The 20,124-nt window shown below is 56.3% G+C and overlaps 4 pseudogenes; all 4 read left to right on the top strand.

Moving 5' to 3' along the window:
• The first annotated feature begins 1,957 nt into the window (after positions 1 to 1,957).
• Positions 1,958 to 2,077, top strand: LOC147350666 (5S ribosomal RNA; annotated as a pseudogene).
• A 3,416-nt stretch (positions 2,078 to 5,493) lies between these two features.
• Positions 5,494 to 5,613, top strand: LOC147350665 (5S ribosomal RNA; annotated as a pseudogene).
• A 6,969-nt stretch (positions 5,614 to 12,582) lies between these two features.
• LOC147350664 (5S ribosomal RNA) lies at positions 12,583 to 12,702 on the top strand (annotated as a pseudogene).
• A 6,956-nt stretch (positions 12,703 to 19,658) lies between these two features.
• Positions 19,659 to 19,778, top strand: LOC147350663 (5S ribosomal RNA; annotated as a pseudogene).
• Positions 19,779 to 20,124: the final 346 nt, after the last annotated feature.

Here is a 20,124-nt window from a genome sequence, read left to right as displayed (position 1 = left end):
AAGGTGGAGACCTTCCAACGTTGAGTCCATTACTTATACCTTGACCATTTCAGGCAAGTCTTGTGGTTCCTTCTGGACGTGTGTGGCTCTTGCAGAAATGTGAAGATCTTCCATCGTCCTCAGACTTTGGTGTCATTTGCAATCATCCAGAAAGCTTCCAGGTCTAGGTTCCAGACCACTACCACACACAGTCAGTAGCCAACGGAGTGGATTCCAGGAATACGCGTTGTTCACAGGCATTACCGTTGATATTGTTGCTGCACACTCAATGCAGTGGGCAGGGCCTGGATTGTCCACTGGGTCTCATGTGGAATGGAAAGAAGGGCTCCCCCCCCACACACACCCCCACCCCCACTGTTGACAGCCTTGTGACGAGAAACGGTCCCCGAAACAAGAATCAGACAAACCAGAGAAGCCCAGATGATAGTCCTTGAGATGAAGGAACTAAGCAGCTGGTTGCGATGGCACCAAGGGGAAAGGTTGCTCTTTTTGTCTGCTCTACTCCTTTCTTCCTGGACGCCTTAGGGTTTTGTCATGGGGATTTGAAAGAAAGTGCACAAAAGTCATATGTGTTGAATCAAGATTTTGCATTTAACCATCTCTCAAAAAGGAAGAGAGCTTCACCTGCACATGTTTCTTTCAAAACCGTCAATTGCTTTTCAATTCTGGGGTTTCTCTCTTGCCTTGTTCAGTTAGCCTTAACAGTAAAAATCAACGAAAACTACATAAAGATTCAAAGATACCAACAAAGGACAGCTTCTGTTTTTGAAATCATCTTTCCATTTAGCAGAACACGAGCTCTATTCTTTGTATTTTGCCTAGGGAATTAGCAATGTCCTGGTTCAGATGGCAAGGCATCCGCGCGCAGGAGACTGGGGTTTGATCCCTGGGTCGGGAAGATCCCGCCGGAGAAGGAAATGGCAACCCACTCCCAGTATCCTCGCCTGGGAAATGCCACGGACAGAGGAGCCTGATGGGCCGCAGTCCATGGGTTGTATTAAAGTTGGGCTCAACCCAGCAACTACGAACACAAGTATTTCCAAAGACCACACTCAAGTGTGTGTCTGTGTGTGTGTGTGTGTGTGTGTGTGTGTGTGTATCTCCTCTTGCCGTCTTGGAGTCTGTCTCGGAATCTTCATGTATTTCTGCCTCTGTATCTCCTGACAGCCAGCCGCCGGCCCGTTCGTCTGGCCCCCGCCTCTCCCAGGCGCTCTGGCTCTGGCTGAGGAGCTTGCGCAGGCCAGCTGTCTCCCTTGGCGTGGGTGCGTGCGAGTGTCTGTGTGTCTGTCTGTGTGCCTGCCTGTGGCTCGTCTGCTCTCTCAGGAAGGTCGAAGGCTTGGCGTGGGGGCAAAGGGGGGGCCTCGGTAGTGCGTAGGGGAGGGGCTGAGGTGCTCCGCTCGACCGCGCCTTCCTGGCTTCTGGTGGGTTTGGGCACCGGACAGGTGCCGGGCAAGTTGGGCTCTCAAGTTTCGCTGCGCCTAGGCCCGCAGGAGGTTCAGAGGCCCTTGGGCCGCGGGGGTTGGGAGGCGGCGGGCACCGAAGACCGACACCTCCGGGGCCGCGCGGGCCTGAGCAGCGAATGGGATCCGGGGGAGGCCCCGCTCAGCCAGCGCGGCCAGGTCTGGATTGGCCGGGGGTGGGAGGGCGCCGAGACCTCCACACCCCTCAGCCCAGCCCCCAGGCCCCGCGCGAACGCATGCACGCACGCCCTCCCGGTCAATGGGGGGTCCTGGAAGCCCCTCGGGCCCCCGGGCCCGGCCAGGCGCTTGCTGCTCTGGTGTTGGCGGTGTTCGGGGGGCGGGCTGGCATCAGCAGGCTGGAGTCCGGTCGCGGGTCTTGCGGCTCAAGTACAGCACGCCCCGCGACGAGAGGTGCGGCCCGTTGGCCCGACCTGCAGGGCAGAGCGAAAGGGAGGCGAAGCGCAAGGCTCTTAGAGCCCACGGCGCCAATGGCCTCCGGCTCCGGCCCTATCAGCCTGAAGGCGCCCGATCTCGTCTGATCTCGGAAGCTAAGCAGGGTCGGGCCCGGTTAGGATCTTGGATGGGAGACCACCTGGGAATCCCGGGTGCTCGAGGCTTTTTGCCTACCAGAAGAGGTCCTTTAGCCCCCGCCGCGCGTCCCTATTCTTGGATCCCCCCCCGCAGCCCCAGCCCCTCCCGGGCCGCGGGGAGCGGCTGGCCGGGGCCCCGACTCCCGCTGCAGACCTGGGTTGCCTCCGCGCGGCCCGCGAGCCCCTCCGCATTCGCATTCGGCTTCCAGGACACCCGACGACCTGCAGTCCCGTCTCCATCTGGGGCTCCTTTGGCTTGCCTCAGGCAATCCCGGGGCTTGCACGGACTCCCGCCAGAGCCCCAGCCCCGCCCCACCCCCTGCCTCGCAGGCCATCGCGCATGCGCATGTGCGCACGCACGCACAGATAGATGTGCCCAAACGGGGCATCTATCTTGTTCACTTATACCGTGGGTGTGTCCATGCCTGGGAGTCGGACTGCTGAACCATATGCTACTTCCACTTTTAGTTCCTTCGGGAACCTCCATATTCTTTTCCATACCGGCTCTACCCACGCCCATTCCTACTCCCCGTGGAGGAGAGTTCCCTTTGCTCCACATCTTCTCCAGCACTGGTTATTGACAGACATTGCAGTGAGGCCCAATCGGACTCATGTGAAGTGGTCCCTCCTTGGAGTTTGGAGTTGAGCCTCTCCAATCATTAGTGATGTGGAGCAAGATGACCTTTTGGAAATGCAGATGCAATGCTGTCACCTCCCTGCTCCAACGGCTCTCGTATTTTCCCAGCATATTGAAGATACGACCACTTCCCTTCAGGCTTGCTCCTCACGTTCTTCTCTGATGTCTTTTGCCTGGAATGCCCTCTGCACTCTTTGGCTTCCATCCCATAGGGCATTTTTCGTTTCTTGAATGTCCTAAGTTTCCCTGGTCACATAGCCTTCCAAGATGCTATTTTCCCTGCCTGAAATTCTTCCTGCAACTCAACCCTGGTTTACCTAGGTTCAACCTATGGACCTCAACGAAATGGTGCCTCTGGAAAGCCTTCCCTGACACCCAGGTTTTGTGGTGAGGGAAGAGGCCCCTCTATAGGTTCTCAAAGGATCTGCCTGTGATGTATCATTAGAGTCGTCTCAGTGAAAGCAGGAACTCTGTGTCTTCTTCTCTCCACCTTCTATTCCCTGAAACTTATTACATGCCTCCTAGCTCATCGTAGGTGCTCAGTATTTACTTAGTGTGTGAAAGACAGAAAAGCTCTTGGAAGCCTCAAGGGGTCACTTGGCTCGGCACTTTTGATCTCTTTGTATATTTGGCGAGTCAATTCTTTCCTTTCCTGGGTTGATGTGTACACTATATTCGAGGCACAATCTAAGGCATGAAGACATATCCATACATAGAGGTTCTTGCTTTCAAGGAACTCGTACAGCAGATTTCTACAAGTTAGGGCTTTTCAAATGCTCTAGAAGCATGTGAACGTTCAGTATGCTCCATTTTCATTTCAAAGAAAGATCGTTTGACTTCCATAGCAAAGGTGGAGACCTTCCAACGTTGAGTCCAAGACTTATACCTTGACCGTTTCAGGCAAGTCTTGTGGTTCCTTCTGGAGGTGTGTGGCTCTTGCAGAAATGTGAAGATCTTCCATCGTCCTCAGACTTTGGTGTCATTTGCAATCATCCAGAAAGCTTCCAGGTCTAGGTTCCAGACCACCACCACACACAGTCAGTAGCCAACGGAGTGGATTCCAGGAATACGCGTTGTTCACCGGCATTACCGTTGATATTGTTGCTGCACACTCAATGCAGTGGGCAGGGCCTGGATTGTCCACTGGGTCTCATGTGGAATGGAAAGAAGGGCTCCCCCCCCACACACACCCCCACCCCCACTGTTGACAGCCTTGTGACGAGAAACGGTCCCCGAAACAAGAATCAGACAAACCAGAGAAGCCCAGATGATAGTCCTTGAGATGAAGGAACTAAGCAGCTGGTTGCGATGGCACCAAGGGGAAAGGTTGCTCTTTTTGTCTGCCCCTCTACTCCTTTCTTCCTGGACGCCTTAGGGTTTTGTCATGGAGATTTGAAAGAAAGTGCACAAAAGTCATATGTGTTGAATCAAGATTTTGCATTTAACCATCTCTCAAAAAGGAAGAGAGCTTCACCTGCACATGTTTCTTTCAAAACCGTCAATTGCTTTTCAATTCTGGGGTTTCTCTCTTGCCTTGTTCAGTTAGCCTTAACAGTAAAAATCAACGAAAACTACATAAAGATTCAAAGATACCAACAAAGGACAGCTTCTGTTTTTGAAATCATCTTTCCATTTAGTAGAACACGAGCTCTATTCTTTGTATTTTGCCTAGGGAATTAGCAATGTCCTGGTTCAGATGGCAAGGCATCCGCGCGCAGGAGACTGGGGTTTGATCCCTGGGTCGGGAAGATCCCGCCGGAGAAGGAAATGGCAACCCACTCCCAGTATCCTCGCCTGGGAAATGCCACGGACAGAGGAGCCTGATGGGCCGCAGTCCATGGGTTGTATTAAAGTTGGGCTCAACCCAGCAACTACGAACACAAGTATTTCCAAAGACCACACTCAAGTGTGTGTGTGTGTGTGTGTGTGTGTGTGTGTGTGTGTGTGTATCTCCTCTTGCCGTCTTGGAGTCTGTCTCGGAATCTTCATGTATTTCTGCCTCTGTATCTCCTGACAGCCAGCCGCCGGCCCGTTCGTCTGGCCCCCGCCTCTCCCAGGCGCTCTGGCTCTGGCTGAGGAGCTTGCGCAGGCCAGCTGTCTCCCTTGGCGTGGGTGCGTGCGAGTGTCTGTGTGTCTGTCTGTGTGCCTGCCTGTGGCTCGTCTGCTCTCTCAGGAAGGTCGAAGGCTTGGCGTGGGGGCAAAGGGGGGGCCTCGGTAGTGCGAAGGGGAGGGGCTGAGGCGCTCCGCTCGACCGCGCCTTCCTGGCTTCTGGTGGGTTTGGGCACCGGACAGGTGCTGGGCAAGTTGGGCTCTCAAGTTTCGCTGCGCCTAGGCCCGCAGGAGGTTCAGAGGCCCCTGGGCCGCGGGGGTTGGGAGGCGGCGGGCGCCGAAGACCGACACCTCCGGGGCCGCGCGGGCCTGAGCAGTGAATGGGATCCGGGGGAGGCCCCGCTCAGCCAGCGCGGCCAGGTCTGGAGTGGCCGGGGGTGGGAGGGCGCCGAGACCTCCGCACCCCTCAGGCAGCCCCCAGGCCCCGCGCGCACGCATGCACGCACGCCCTCCCGGTCAATGGGGGGTCCTGGAAGCCCCTCGGGCCCCCGGGCCCGGCCAGGCGCTTGCTGCTCTGGTGTTGGCGGTGTTCGGGGGGCGGGCTGGCGTCAGCAGGCTGGAGTCCGGTCGCGGGTCTTGCGGCTCAAGTACAGCACGCCCCCCGACGAGAGGTGCGGCCCGTTGGCCCGACCTGCAGGGAAGAGCGAAAGGGAGGCGAAGCGCAAGGCTCTTAGAGCGAACGGCGCCAACCGCCTCCGGCTCCGGCCCTATCAGCCTGAAGGCGCCCGATCTCGTCTGATCTCGGAAGCTAAGCAGGGTCGGGCCTGGTTAGGATCTTGGATGGGAGACCACCTGGGAATCCCGGGTGCTCGAGGCTTTTTGCCTACCAGAAGAGGTCCTTTAGCCCCCGCCGCGCGTCCCGATTCTTGGATCCCCCCCCGCAGCCCCAGCCCCTCCCGGGCCGCGGGGAGCGGCTGGCCGGGGCCCCGACTCCCGCTGCAGACCTGGGTTGCCTCCGCGCGGCCCGCGAGCCCCTCCGCATTCGCATTCGGCTTCCAGGACACCCGACGACCGGCAGTCCCGTCTCCATCTGGGGCTCCTTTGGCTTGCCTCAGGCAATCCCGGGGCTTGCACGGACTCCAGCCAGAGCCCCAGCCCCCGCCCCACCCCCTGCCTCGCAGGCCATCGCGCATGCGCATGTGCGCACGCACGCACAGATAGATGTGCCCAAACGGGGCATCTATCTTGTTCACTTATACCGTGGGTGTGTCCATGCCTGGGAGTCGGACTGCTGAACCATACGCTACTTCCACTTTTAGTTCCTTCGGGAACCTCCATATTCTTTTCCATACCGGCTCTACCCACGCCCATTCCTACTCCCCGTGGAGGAGAGTTCCCTTTGCTCCACATCTTCTCCAGCACTGGTTATTGACAGACATTGCAGTGAGGCCCAATCGGACTCATGTGAAGTGGTCCCTCCTTGGAGTTTGGAGTTGAGCCTCTCCAATCATTAGTGATGTGGAGCAAGATGACCTTTTGGAAATGCAGATGCAATGCTGTCACCTCCCTGCTCCAACGGCTCTCGTATTTTCCCAGCATATTGAAGATACGACCACTTCCCTTCAGGCTTGCTCCTCACGTTCTTCTCTGAAGTCTTTTGCCTGGAATGCCCTCTGCACTCTTTGGCTTCCATCCCATAGGGCATTTTTCGTTTCTTGAATGTCCTAAGTTTCCCTGGTCACATAGCCTTCCAAGATGCTATTTTCCCGGCCTGAAATTCTTCCTGCAACTCAACCCTGGTTTACCTAGGTTCAACCTATGGACCTCAACGAAATGGTGCCTCTGGAAAGCCTTCCCTGACACCCAGGTTTTGTGGTGAGGGAAGAGGCCCCTCTATAGGTTCTCAAAGGATCTGCCTGTGATGTATCATTAGAGTCGTCTCAGTGAAAGCAGGAACTCTGTGTCTTCTTCTCTCCGCCTTCTATTCCCTGAAACTTATTACATGCCTCCTAGCTCATCGTAGGTGCTCAGTATTTACTTAGTGTGTGAAAGACAGAAAAGCTCTTGGAAGCCTCAAGGGGTCACTTGGCTCGGCACTTTTGATCTCTTTGTATATTTGGCGAGTCAATTCTTTCCTTTCCTGGGTTGATGTGTACACTATATTCGAGGCACAATCTAAGGCATGAAGACATATCCATACATAGAGGTTCTTGCTTTCAAGGAACTCGTACAGCAGATTTCTACAAGTTAGGGCTTTTCAAATGCTCTAGAAGCATGTGAACGTTCAGTATGCTCCATTTTCATTTCAAAGAAAGATCGTTTGACTTCCATAGCAAAGGTGGAGACCTTCCAACGTTGAGTCCAAGACTTATACCTTGACCATTTCAGGCAAGTCTTGTGGTTCCTTCTGGAGGTGTGTGGCTCTTGCAGAAATGTGAAGATCTTCCATCGTCCTCAGACTTTGGTGTCATTTGCAATCATCCAGAAAGCTTCCAGGTCTAGGTTCCAGACCACCACCACACACAGTCAGTAGCCAACGGAGTGGATTCCAGGAATACGCGTTGTTCACCGGCATTACCGTTGATATTGTTGCTGCACACTCAATGCAGTGGGCAGGGCCTGGATTGTCCACTGGGTCTCATGTGGAATGGAAAGAAGGGCTCCCCCCCCCACACACACACCCCCACCCCCACTGTTGACAGCCTTGTGACGAGAAACGGTCCCCGAAACAAGAATCAGACAAACCAGAGAAGCCCAGATGATAGTCCTTGAGATGAAGGAACTAAGCAGCTGGTTGCCATGGCACCAAGGGGAAAGGTTGCTCTTTTTGTCTGCCCCTCTACTCCTTTCTTCCTGGACGCCTTAGGGTTTTGTCATGGAGATTTGAAAGAAAGTGCACAAAAGTCATATGTGTTGAATCAAGATTTTGCATTTAACCATCTCTCAAAAAGGAAGAGAGCTTCACCTGCACATGTTTCTTTCAAAACCGTCAATTGCTTTTCAATTCTGGGGTTTCTCTCTTGCCTTGTTCAGTTAGCCTTAACAGTAAAAATCAACGAAAACTACATAAAGATTCAAAGATACCAACAAAGGACAGCTTCTGTTTTTGAAATCATCTTTCCATTTAGTAGAACACGAGCTCTATTCTTTGTATTTTGCCTAGGGAATTAGCAATGTCCTGGTTCAGATGGCAAGGCATCCGCGCGCAGGAGACTGGGGTTTGATCCCTGGGTCGGGAAGATCCCGCCGGAGAAGGAAATGGCAACCCACTCCCAGTATCCTCGCCTGGGAAATGCCACGGACAGAGGAGCCTGATGGGCCGCAGTCCATGGGTTGTATTAAAGTTGGGCTCAACCCAGCAACTACGAACACAAGTATTTCCAAAGACCACACTCAAGTGTGTGTGTGTGTGTGTGTGTGTGTGTGTGTGTGTGTGTGTGTATCTCCTCTTGCCGTCTTGGAGTCTGTCTCGGAATCTTCATGTATTTCTGCCTCTGTATCTCCTGACAGCCAGCCGCCGGCCCGTTCATCTGGCCCCCGCCTCTCCCAGGCGCTCTGGCTCTGGCTGAGGAGCTTGCGCAGGCCAGCTGTCTCCCTTGGCGTGGGTGCGTGCGAGTGTCTGTGTGTCTGTCTGTGTGCCTGCCTGTGGCTCGTCTGCTCTCTCAGGAAGGTCGAAGGCTTGGCGTGGGGGCAAAGGGGGGGCCTCGGTAGTGCGAAGGGGAGGGGCTGAGGCGCTCCGCTCGACCGCGCCTCCCTGGCTTCTGCTGGGTTTGGGCACCGGACAGGTGCCGGGCAAGTTGGGCGCTCAAGTTTCGCTGCGCCTAGGCCCGCAGGAGGTTCAGAGGCCCCTGGGCCGCTGGGGTTGGGAGGCGGCGGGCGCCGAAGACCGACACATCTGGGGCCGCGCGGGCCTGAGCAGCGAATGGGATCCGGGGGAGGCCCGGCTCAGCCAGCGCGGCCGGGTCTGGAGTTGCCGCGGGTGGGAGGGCGCGGAGACCTCCGCACCCCTCAGCCCAGCCCCCAGGCCCCGCGCGCACGCATGCACGCACGCCCTCCCGGTCAATGGGGGGTCCTGGAAGCCCCTCGGGCCCCCGGGCCCGGCCAGGCGCTTGCTGCTCTGGTGTTGGCGGTGTTCGGGGGGCGGGCTGGCGTCAGCAGGCTGGAGTCCGGTCGCGGGTCTTGCGGCTCAAGTACAGCACGCCCCCCGACGAGAGGTGCGGCCCGTTGGCCCGACCTGCAGGGCAGAGCGAAAGGGAGGCGAAGCACAAGGCTCTTAGAGCGCACGGCGCCAACGGCCTCCGGCTCCGGCCCTATCAGCCTGAAGGCGTCCGATCTCGTCTGATCTCGGAAGCTAAGCAGGGTCGGGCCTGGTTAGGATCTTGGATGGGAGACCACCTGGGAATCCCGGGTGCTCGAGGCTTTTTGCCTACCAGAAGAGGTCCTTTAGCCCCCGCCGCGCGTCCCGATTCTTGGATCCCCCCCCGCAGCCCCAGCCCCTCCCGGGCCGCGGGGAGCGGCTGGCCGGGGCCCCGACTCCCGCTGCAGACCTGGGTTGCCTCCGCGCGGCCCGCGAGCCCCTCCGCATTCGCATTCGGCTTCCAGGACACCCGACGACCGGCAGTCCCGTCTCCATCTGGGGCTCCTTTGGCTTGCCTCAGGCAATCCCGGGGCTTGCACGGACTCCAGCCAGAGCCCCAGCCCCCGCCCCACCCCCTGCCTCGCAGGCCATCGCGCATGCGCATGTGCGCACGCACGCACAGATAGATGTGCCCAAACGGGGCATCTATCTTGTTCACTTATACCGTGGGTGTGTCCATGCCTGGGAGTCGGACTGCTGAACCATACGTTACTTCCACTTTTAGTTCCTTCGGGAACCTCCATATTCTTTTCCATACCGGCTCTACCCACGCCCATTCCTACTCCCCGTGGAGGAGAGTTCCCTTTGCTCCACATCTTCTCCAGCACTGGTTATTGACAGACATTGCAGTGAGGCCCAATCGGACTCATGTGAAGTGGTCCCTCCTTGGAGTTTGGAGTTGAGCCTCTCCAATCATTAGTGATGTGGAGCAAGATGACCTTTTGGAAATGCAGATGCAATGCTGTCACCTCCCTGCTCCAACGGCTCTCGTATTTTCCCAGCATATTGAAGATACGACCACTTCCCTTCAGGCTTGCTCCTCACGTTCTTCTCTGAAGTCTTTTGCCTGGAATGCCCTCTGCACTCTTTGGCTTCCATCCCATAGGGCATTTTTCGTTTCTTGAATGTCCTAAGTTTCCCTGGTCACATAGCCTTCCAAGATGCTATTTTCCCTGCCTGAAATTCTTCCTGCAACTCAACCCTGGTTTACCTAGGTTCAACCTATGGACCTCAACGAAATGGTGCCTCTGGAAAGCCTTCCCTGACACCCAGGTTTTGTGGTGAGGGAAGAGGCCCCTCTGTAGGTTCTCAAAGGATCTGCCTGTGATGTATCATTAGAGTCGTCTCAGTGAAAGCAGGAACTCTGTGTCTTCTTCTCTCCGCCTTCTATTCCCTGAAACTTATTACATGCCTCCTAGCTCATCGTAGGTGCTCAGTATTTACTTAGTGTGTGAAAGACAGAAAAGCACTTGGAAGCCTCAAGGGGTCACTTGGCTCGGCACTTTTGATATCTTTGTATATTTGGCGAGTCAATTCTTTCCTTTCCTGGGTTGATGTGTACACTATATTCGAGGCACAATCTAAGGCATGAAGACATATCCATACATAGAGGTTCTTGCTTTCAAGGAACTCGTACAGCAGATTTCTACAAGTTAGGGCTTTTCAAATGCTCTAGAAGCATGTGAACGTTCAGTATGCTCCATTTTCATTTCAAAGAAAGATCGTTTGACTTCCATAGCAAAGGTGGAGACCTTCCAACGTTGAGTCCAAGACTTATACCTTGACCATTTCAGGCAAGTCTTGTGGTTCCTTCTGGACGTGTGTGGCTCTTGCAGAAATGTGAAGATCTTCCATCGTCCTCAGACTTTGGTGTCATTTGCAATCATCCAGAAAGCTTCCAGGTCTAGGTTCCAGACCACCACCACACACAGTCAGTAGCCAACGGAGTGGATTCCAGGAATACGCGTTGTTCACCGGCATTACCGTTGATATTGTTGCTGCACACTCAATGCAGTGGGCAGGGCCTGGATTGTCCACTGGGTCTCATGTGGAATGGAAAGAAGGGCTCCCCCCCCACACACACACACCCCCACCCCCACTGTTGACAGCCTTGTGACGAGAAACGGTCCCCGAAACAAGAATCAGACAAACCAGAGAAGCCCAGATGATAGTCCTTGAGATGAAGGAACTAAGCAGCTGGTTGCCATGGCACCAAGGGGAAAGGTTGCTCTTTTTGTCTGCCCCTCTACTCCTTTCTTCCTGGACGCCTTAGGGTTTTGTCATGGAGATTTGAAAGAAAGTGCACAAAAGTCATATGTGTTGAATCAAGATTTTGCATTTAACCATCTCTCAAAAAGGAAGAGAGCTTCACCTGCACATGTTTCTTTCAAAACCGTCAATTGCTTTTCAATTCTGGGGTTTCTCTCTTGCCTTGTTCAGTTAGCCTTAACAGTAAAAATCAACGAAAACTACATAAAGATTCAAAGATACCAACAAAGGACAGCTTCTGTTTTTGAAATCATCTTTCCATTTAGTAGAACACGAGCTCTATTCTTTGTATTTTGCCTAGGGAATTAGCAATGTCCTGGTTCAGATGGCAAGGCATCCGCGCGCAGGAGACTGGGGTTTGATCCCTGGGTCGGGAAGATCCCGCCGGAGAAGGAAATGGCAACCCACTCCCAGTATCCTCGCCTGGGAAATGCCACGGACAGAGGAGCCTGATGGGCCGCAGTCCATGGGTTGTATTAAAGTTGGGCTCAACCCAGCAACTACGAACACAAGTATTTCCAAAGACCACACTCAAGTGTGTGTGTGTGTGTGTGTGTGTGTGTGTGTGTGTGTGTGTCTGTATCTCCTCTTGCCCTCTTGGAGTCTGTCTCGGAATCTTCATGTATTTCTGCCTCTGTATCTCCTGACAGCCAGCCGCCGGCCCGTTCGTCTGGCCCCCGCCTCTCCCAGGCGCTCTGGCTCTGGCTGAGGAGCTTGCGCAGGCCAGCTGTCTCCCTTGGCGTGGGTGCGTGCGAGTGTCTGTGTGTCTGTCTGTGTGCCTGCCTGTGGCTCGTCTGCTCTCTCAGGAAGGTCGAAGGCTTGGCGTGGGGGCAAAGGGGGGGCCTCGGTAGTGCGTAGGGGAGGGGCTGAGGCGCTCCGCTCGACCGCGCCTTCCTGGCTTCTGGTGGGTTTGGGCACCGGACAGGTGCCGGGCAAGTTGGGCTCTCAAGTTTCGCTGCGCCTAGGCCCGCAGGAGGTTCAGAGGCCCCTGGGCCGCGGGGGTTGGGAGGCGGCGGGCACCGAAGACCGACACCTCCGGGGCCGCGCGGGCCTGAGCAGTGAATGGGATCCGGGGGAGGCCCCGCTCAGCCAGCGCGGCCAGGTCTGGAGTGGCCGGGGGTGGGAGGGCGCCGAGACCTCCGCACCCCTCAGCCCAGCCCCCAGGCCCCGCGCGCACGCATGCACGCACGCCCTCCCGGTCAATGGGGGGTCCTGGAAGCCCCTCGGGCCCCCGGGCCCGGCCAGGCGCTTGCTGCTCTGGTGTTGGCGGTGTTCGGGGGGCGGGCTGGCGTCAGCAGGCTGGAGTCCGGTCGCGGGTCTTGCGGCTCAAGTACAGCACGCCCCCCGACGAGAGGTGCGGCCCGTTGGCCCGACCTGCAGGGCAGAGCGAAAGGGAGGCGAAGCGCAGGGCTCTTAGAGCGCAGGGCGCCAACCGCCTCCGGCTCCGGCCCTATCAGCCTGAAGGCGCCCGATCTCGTCTGATCTCGGAAGCTAAGCAGGGTCGGGCCCGGTTAGGATCTTGGATGGGAGACCACCTGGGAATCCCGGGTGCTCGAGGCTTTTTGCCTACCAGAAGAGGTCCTTTAGCCCCCGCCGCGCGTCCCGATTCTTGGATCCCCCCCCGCAGCCCCAGCCCCTCCCGGGCCGCGGGGAGCGGCTGGCCGGGGCCCCGACTCCCGCTGCAGACCTGGGTTGCCTCCGCGCGGCCCGCGAGCCCCTCCGCATTCGCATTCGGCTTCCAGGACACCCGACGACCGGCAGTCCCGTCTCCATCTGGGGCTCCTTTGGCTTGCCTCAGGCAATCCCGGGGCTTGCACGGACTCCAGCCAGAGCCCCAGCCCCCGCCCCACCCCCTGCCTCGCAGGCCATCGCGCATGCGCATGTGCGCACGCACGCACAGATAGATGTGCCCAAACGGGGCATCTATCTTGTTCACTTATACCGTGGGTGTGTCCATGCCTGGGAGTCGGACTGCTGAACCATACGCTACTTCCACTTTTAGTTCCTTCGGGAACCTCCATATTCTTTTCCATACCGGCTCTACCCACGCCCATTCCTACTCCCCGTGGAGGAGAGTTCCCTTTGCTCCACATCTTCTCCAGCACTGGTTATTGACAGACATTGCAGTGAGGCCCAATCGGACTCATGTGAAGTGGTCCCTCCTTGGAGTTTGGAGTTGAGCCTCTCCAATCATTAGTGATGTGGAGCAAGATGACCTTTTGGAAATGCAGATGCAATGCTGTCACCTCCCTGCTCCAACGGCTCTCGTATTTTCCCAGCATATTGAAGATACGACCACTTCCCTTCAGGCTTGCTCCTCACGTTCTTCTCTGATGTCTTTTGCCTGGAATGCCCTCTGCACTCTTTGGCTTCCATCCCATAGGGCATTTTTCGTTTCTTGAATGTCCTAAGTTTCCCTGGTCACATAGCCTTCCAAGATGCTATTTTCCCGGCCTGAAATTCTTCCTGCAACTCAACCCTGGTTTACCTAGGTTCAACCTATGGACCTCAACGAAATGGTGCCTCTGGAAAGCCTTCCCTGACACCCAGGTTTTGTGGTGAGGGAAGAGGCCCCTCTATAGGTTCTCAAAGGATCTGCCTGTGATGTATCATTAGAGTCGTCTCAGTGAAAGCAGGAACTCTGTGTCTTCTTCTCTCCGCCTTCTATTCCCTGAAACTTATTACATGCCTCCTAGCTCATCGTAGGTGCTCAGTATTTACTTAGTGTGTGAAAGACAGAAAAGCTCTTGGAAGCCTCAAGGGGTCACTTGGCTCGGCACTTTTGATCTCTTTGTATATTTGGCGAGTCAATTCTTTCCTTTCCTGGGTTGATGTGTACACTATATTCGAGGCACAATCTAAGGCATGAAGACATATCCATACATAGAGGTTCTTGCTTTCAAGGAACTCGTACAGCAGATTTCTACAAGTTAGGGCTTTTCAAATGCTCTAGAAGCATGTGAACGTTCAGTATGCTCCATTTTCATTTCAAAGAAAGATCGTTTGACTTCCATAGCAAAGGTGGAGACCTTCCAACGTTGAGTCCAAGACTTATACCTTGACCATTTCAGGCAAGTCTTGTGGTTCCTTCTGGACGTGTGTGGCTCTTGCAGAAATGTGAAGATCTTCCATCGTCCTCAGACTTTGGTGTCATTTGCAATCATCCAGAAAGCTTCCAGGTCTAGGTTCCAGACCACCACCACACACAGTCAGTAGCCAACGGAGTGGATTCCAGGAATACGCGTTGTTCACTGGCATTACCGTTGATATTGTTGCTGCACACTCAATGCAGTGGGCAGGGCCTGGATTGTCCACTGGGTCTCATGTGGAATGGAAAGAAGGGCTCCCCCCCCCCACACACACACCCCCACCCCCACTGTTGACAGCCTTGTGACGAGAAACGGTCCCCGAAACAAGAATCAGACAAACCAGAGAAGCCCAGATGATAGTCCTTGAGATGAAGGAACTAAGCAGCTGGTTGCGATGGCACCAAGGGGAAAGGTTGCTCTTTTTGTCTGCCCCTCTACTCCTTTCTTCCTGGACGCCTTAGGGTTTTGTCATGGAGATTTGAAAGAAAGTGCACAAAAGTCATATGTGTTGAATCAAGATTTTGCATTTAACCATCTCTCAAAAAGGAAGAGAGCTTCACCTGCACATGTTTCTTTCAAAAACGTCCATTGCTTTTCAATTCTGGGGTTTCTCTCTTGCCTTGTTCAGTTAGCCTTAACAGTAAAAATCAACGAAAACTACATAAAGATTCAAAGATACCAACAAAGGACAGCTTCTGTTTTTGAAATCATCTTTCCATTTAGTAGAACACGAGCTCTATTCTTTGTATTTTGCCTAGGGAATTAGCAATGTCCTGGTTCAGATGGCAAGGCATCCGCGCGCAGGAGACTGGGGTTTGATCCCTGGGTCGGGAAGATCCCGCCGGAGAAGGAAATGGCAACCCACTCCCAGTATCCTCGCCTGGGAAATGCCACGGACAGAGGAGCCTGATGGGCCGCAGTCCATGGGTTGTATTAAAGTTGGGCTCAACCCAGCAACTACGAACACAAGTATTTCCAAAGACCACACTCAAGTGTGTGTGTGTGTGTGTGTGTGTGTGTGTGTGTGTCTGTATCTCCTCTTGCCCTCTTGGAGTCTGTCTCGGAATCTTCATGTATTTCTGCCTCTGTATCTCCTGACAGCCAGCCGCCGGCCCGTTCATCTGGCCCCCGCCTCTCCCAGGCGCTCTGGCTCTGGCTGAGGAGCTTGCGCAGGCCAGCTGTCTCCCTTGGCGTGGGTGCGTGCGAGTGTCTGTGTGTCTGTCTGTGTGCCTGCCTGTGGCTCGTCTGCTCTCTCAGGAAGGTCGAAGGCTTGGCGTGGGGTCAAAGGGGGGGCCTCGGTAGTGCGTAGGGGAGGGGCTGAGGCGCTCCGCTCGACCGCGCCTTCCTGGCTTCTGGTGGGTTTGGGCACCGGACAGGTGCCGGGCAAGTTGGGCTCTCAAGTTTCGCTGCGCCTAGGCCCGCAGGAGGTTCAGAGGCCCCTGGGCCGCGGGGGTTGGGAGGCGGCGGGCACCGAAGACCGACACCTCCGGGGCCGCGCGGGCCTGAGCAGTGAATGGGATCCGGGGGAGGCCCCGCTCAGCCAGCGCGGCCAGGTCTGGAGTGGCCGGGGGTGGGAGGGCGCCGAGACCTCCGCACCCCTCAGCCCAGCCCCCAGGCCCCGCGCGCACGCATGCACGCACGCCCTCCCGGTCAATGGGGGGTCCTGGAAGCCCCTCGGGCCCCCGGGCCCGGCCAGGCGCTTGCTGCTCTGGTGTTGGCGGTGTTCGGGGGGCGGGCTGGCGTCAGCAGGCTGGAGTCCGGTCGCGGGTCTTGCGGCTCAAGTACAGCACGCCCCCCGACGAGAGGTGCGGCCCGTTGGCCCGACCTGCAGGGCAGAGCGAAAGGGAGGCGAAGCGCAAGGCTCTTAGAGCGCACGGCGCCAACGGCCTCCGGCTCCGGCCCTATCAGCCTGAAGGCGTCCGATCTCGTCTGATCTCGGAAGCTAAGCAGGGTCGGGCCTGGTTAGGATCTTGGATGGGAGACCACCTGGGAATCCCGGGTGCTCGAGGCTTTTTGCCTACCAGAAGAGGTCCTTAACCCCTGCCGCGCGTCCCGATTCTTGGATCCCCCCCCGCAGCCCCAGCCCCTCCCGGGCCGCGGGGAGCGGCTGGCCGGGGCCCCGACTCCCGCTGCAGACCTGGGTTGCCTCCGCGCGGCCCGCGAGCCCCTCCGCATTCGCATTCGGCTTCCAGGACACCCGACGACCGGCAGTCCCGTCTCCATCTGGGGCTCCTTTGGCTTGCCTCAGGCAATCCCGGGGCTTGCACGGACTCCAGCCAGAGCCCCAGCCCCCGCCCCACCCCCTGCCTCGCAGGCCATCGCGCATGCGCATGTGCGCACGCACGCACAGATAGATGTGCCCAAACGGGGCATCTATCTTGTTCACTTATACCGTGGGTGTGTCCATGCCTGGGAGTCGGACTGCTGAACCATACGCTACTTCCACTTTTAGTTCCTTCGGGAACCTCCATATTCTTTTCCATACCGGCTCTACCCACGCCCATTCCTACTCCCCGTGGAGGAGAGTTCCCTTTGCTCCACATCTTCTCCAGCACTGGTTATTGACAGACATTGCAGTGAGGCCCAATCGGACTCATGTGAAATGGTCCCTCCTTGGAGTTTGGAGTTGAGCCTCTCCAATCATTAGTGATGTGGAGCAAGATGACCTTTTGGAAATGCAGATGCAATGCTGTCACCTCCCTGCTCCAACGGCTCTCGTATTTTCCCAGCATATTGAAGATACGACCACTTCCCTTCAGGCTTGCTCCTCACGTTCTTCTCTGAAGTCTTTTGCCTGGAATGCCCTCTGCACTCTTTGGCTTCCATCCCATAGGGCATTTTTCGTTTCTTGAATGTCCTAAGTTTCCCTGGTCACATAGCCTTCCAAGATGCTATTTTCCCGGCCTGAAATTCTTCCTGCAACTCAACCCTGGTTTACCTAGGTTCAACCTATGGACCTCAACGAAATGGTGCCTCTGGAAAGCCTTCCCTGACACCCAGGTTTTGTGGTGAGGGAAGAGGCCCCTCTGTAGGTTCTCAAAGGATCTGCCTGTGATGTATCATTAGAGTCGTCTCAGTGAAAGCAGGAACTCTGTGTCTTCTTCTCTCCGCCTTCTATTCCCTGAAACTTATTACATGCCTCCTAGCTCATCGTAGGTGCTCAGTATTTACTTAGTGTGTGAAAGACAGAAAAGCTCTTGGAAGCCTCAAGGGGTCACTTGGCTCGGCACTTTTGATCTCTTTGTATATTTGGCGAGTCAATTCTTTCCTTTCCTGGGTTGATGTGTACACTATATTCGAGGCACAATCTAAGGCATGAAGACATATCCATACATAGAGGTTCTTGCTTTCAAGGAACTCGTACAGCAGATTTCTACAAGTTAGGGCTTTTCAAATGCTCTAGAAGCATGTGAACGTTCAGTATGCTCCATTTTCATTTCAAAGAAAGATCGTTTGACTTCCATAGCAAAGGTGGAGACCTTCCAACGTTGAGTCCAAGACTTATACCTTGACCATTTCAGGCAAGTCTTGTGGTTCCTTCTGGAGGTGTGTGGCTCTTGCAGAAATGTGAAGATCTTCCATCGTCCTCAGACTTTGGTGTCATTTGCAATCATCCAGAAAGCTTCCAGGTCTAGGTTCCAGACCACCACCACACACAGTCAGTAGCCAACGGAGTGGATTCCAGGAATACGCGTTGTTCACTGGCATTACCGTTGATATTGTTGCTGCACACTCAATGCAGTGGGCAGGGCCTGGATTGTCCACTGGGTCTCATGTGGAATGGAAAGAAGGGCTCCCCCCCACACACACACCCCCCCACCCCCACTGTTGACAGCCTTGTGACGAGAAACGGTCCCCGAAACAAGAATCAGACAAACCAGAGAAGCCCAGATGATAGTCCTTGAGATGAAGGAACTAAGCAGCTGGTTGCGATGGCACCAAGGGGAAAGGTTGCTCTTTTTGTCTGCCCCTCTACTCCTTTCTTCCTGGACGCCTTAGGGTTTTGTCATGGAGATTTGAAAGAAAGTGCACAAAAGTCATATGTGTTGAATCAAGATTTTGCATTTAACCATCTCTCAAAAAGGAAGAGAGCTTCACCTGCACATGTTTCTTTCAAAACCGTCAATTGCTTTTCAATTCTGGGGTTTCTCTCTTGCCTTGTTCAGTTAGCCTTAACAGTAAAAATCAACGAAAACTACATAAAGATTCAAAGATACCAACAAAGGACAGCTTCTGTTTTTGAAATCATCTTTCCATTTAGTAGAACACGAGCTCTATTCTTTGTATTTTGCCTAGGGAATTAGCAATGTCCTGGTTCAGATGGCAAGGCATCCGCGCGCAGGAGACTGGGGTTTGATCCCTGGGTCGGGAAGATCCCGCCGGAGAAGGAAATGGCAACCCACTCCCAGTATCCTCGCCTGGGAAATGCCACGGACAGAGGAGCCTGATGGGCCGCAGTCCATGGGTTGTATTAAAGTTGGGCTCAACCCAGCAACTACGAACACAAGTATTTCCAAAGACCACACTCAAGTGTGTGTGTGTGTGTGTGTGTGTGTGTGTGTGTCTGTATCTCCTCTTGCCGTCTTGGAGTCTGTCTCGGAATCTTCATGTATTTCTGCCTCTGTATCTCCTGACAGCCAGCCGCCGGCCCGTTCGTCTGGCCCCCGCCTCTCCCAGGCGCTCTGGCTCTGGCTGAGGAGCTTGCGCAGGCCAGCTGTCTCCCTTGGCGTGGGTGCGTGCGAGTGTCTGTGTGTCTGTCTGTGTGCCTGCCTGTGGCTCGTCTGCTCTCTCAGGAAGGTCGAAGGCTTGGCGTGGGGGCAAAGGGGGGGCCTCGGTAGTGCGTAGGGGAGGGGCTGAGGCGCTCCGCTCGACCGCGCCTTCCTGGCTTCTGGTGGGTTTGGGCACCGGACAGGTGCCGGGCAAGTTGGGCTCTCAAGTTTCGCTGCGCCTAGGCCCGCAGGAGGTTCAGAGGCCCCTGGGCCGCGGGGGTTGGGAGGCGGCGGGCACCGAAGACCGACACCTCCGGGGCCGCGCGGGCCTGAGCAGTGAATGGGATCCGGGGGAGGCCCCGCTCAGCCAGCGCGGCCAGGTCTGGAGTGGCCGGGGGTGGGAGGGCGCCGAGACCTCCGCACCCCTCAGCCCAGCCCCCAGGCCCCGCGCGCACGCATGCACGCACGCCCTCCCGGTCAATGGGGGGTCCTGGAAGCCCCTCGGGCCCCCGGGCCCGGCCAGGCGCTTGCTGCTCTGGTGTTGGCGGTGTTCGGGGGGCGGGCTGGCGTCAGCAGGCTGGAGTCCGGTCCCGGGTCTTGCGGCTCAAGTACAGCACGCCCCCCGACGAGAGGTGCGGCCCGTTGGCCCGACCTGCAGGGCAGAGCGAAAGGGAGGCGAAGCGCAGGGCTCTTAGAGCGCAGGGCGCCAACCGCCTCCGGCTCCGGCCCTATCAGCCTGAAGGCGCCCGATCTCGTCTGATCTCGGAAGCTAAGCAGGGTCGGGCCCGGTTAGGATCTTGGATGGGAGACCACCTGGGAATCCCGGGTGCTCGAGGCTTTTTGCCTACCAGAAGAGGTCCTTTAGCCCCCGCCGCGCGTCCCGATTCTTGGATCCCCCCCCGCAGCCCCAGCCCCTCCCGGGCCGCGGGGAGCGGCTGGCCGGGGCCCCGACTCCCGCTGCAGACCTGGGTTGCCTCCGCGCGGCCCGCGAGCCCCTCCGCATTCGCATTCGGCTTCCAGGACACCCGACGACCGGCAGTCCCGTCTCCATCTGGGGCTCCTTTGGCTTGCCTCAGGCAATCCCGGGGCTTGCACGGACTCCAGCCAGAGCCCCAGCCCCCGCCCCACCCCCTGCCTCGCAGGCCATCGCGCATGCGCATGTGCGCACGCACGCACAGATAGAT

This window comes from Bos grunniens, chromosome 20 (genome assembly GCF_055505025.1).
Source record: "Bos grunniens cultivar Pamir isolate PY7600 chromosome 20, Bosgru_T2T1.0, whole genome shotgun sequence".
Taxonomy (NCBI): Eukaryota; Metazoa; Chordata; class Mammalia; order Artiodactyla; family Bovidae; genus Bos; species Bos grunniens.
The sequence above is the reverse complement of the archived record's forward strand: the minus strand, read 5'-3'. Positions and strand labels throughout refer to the sequence as shown.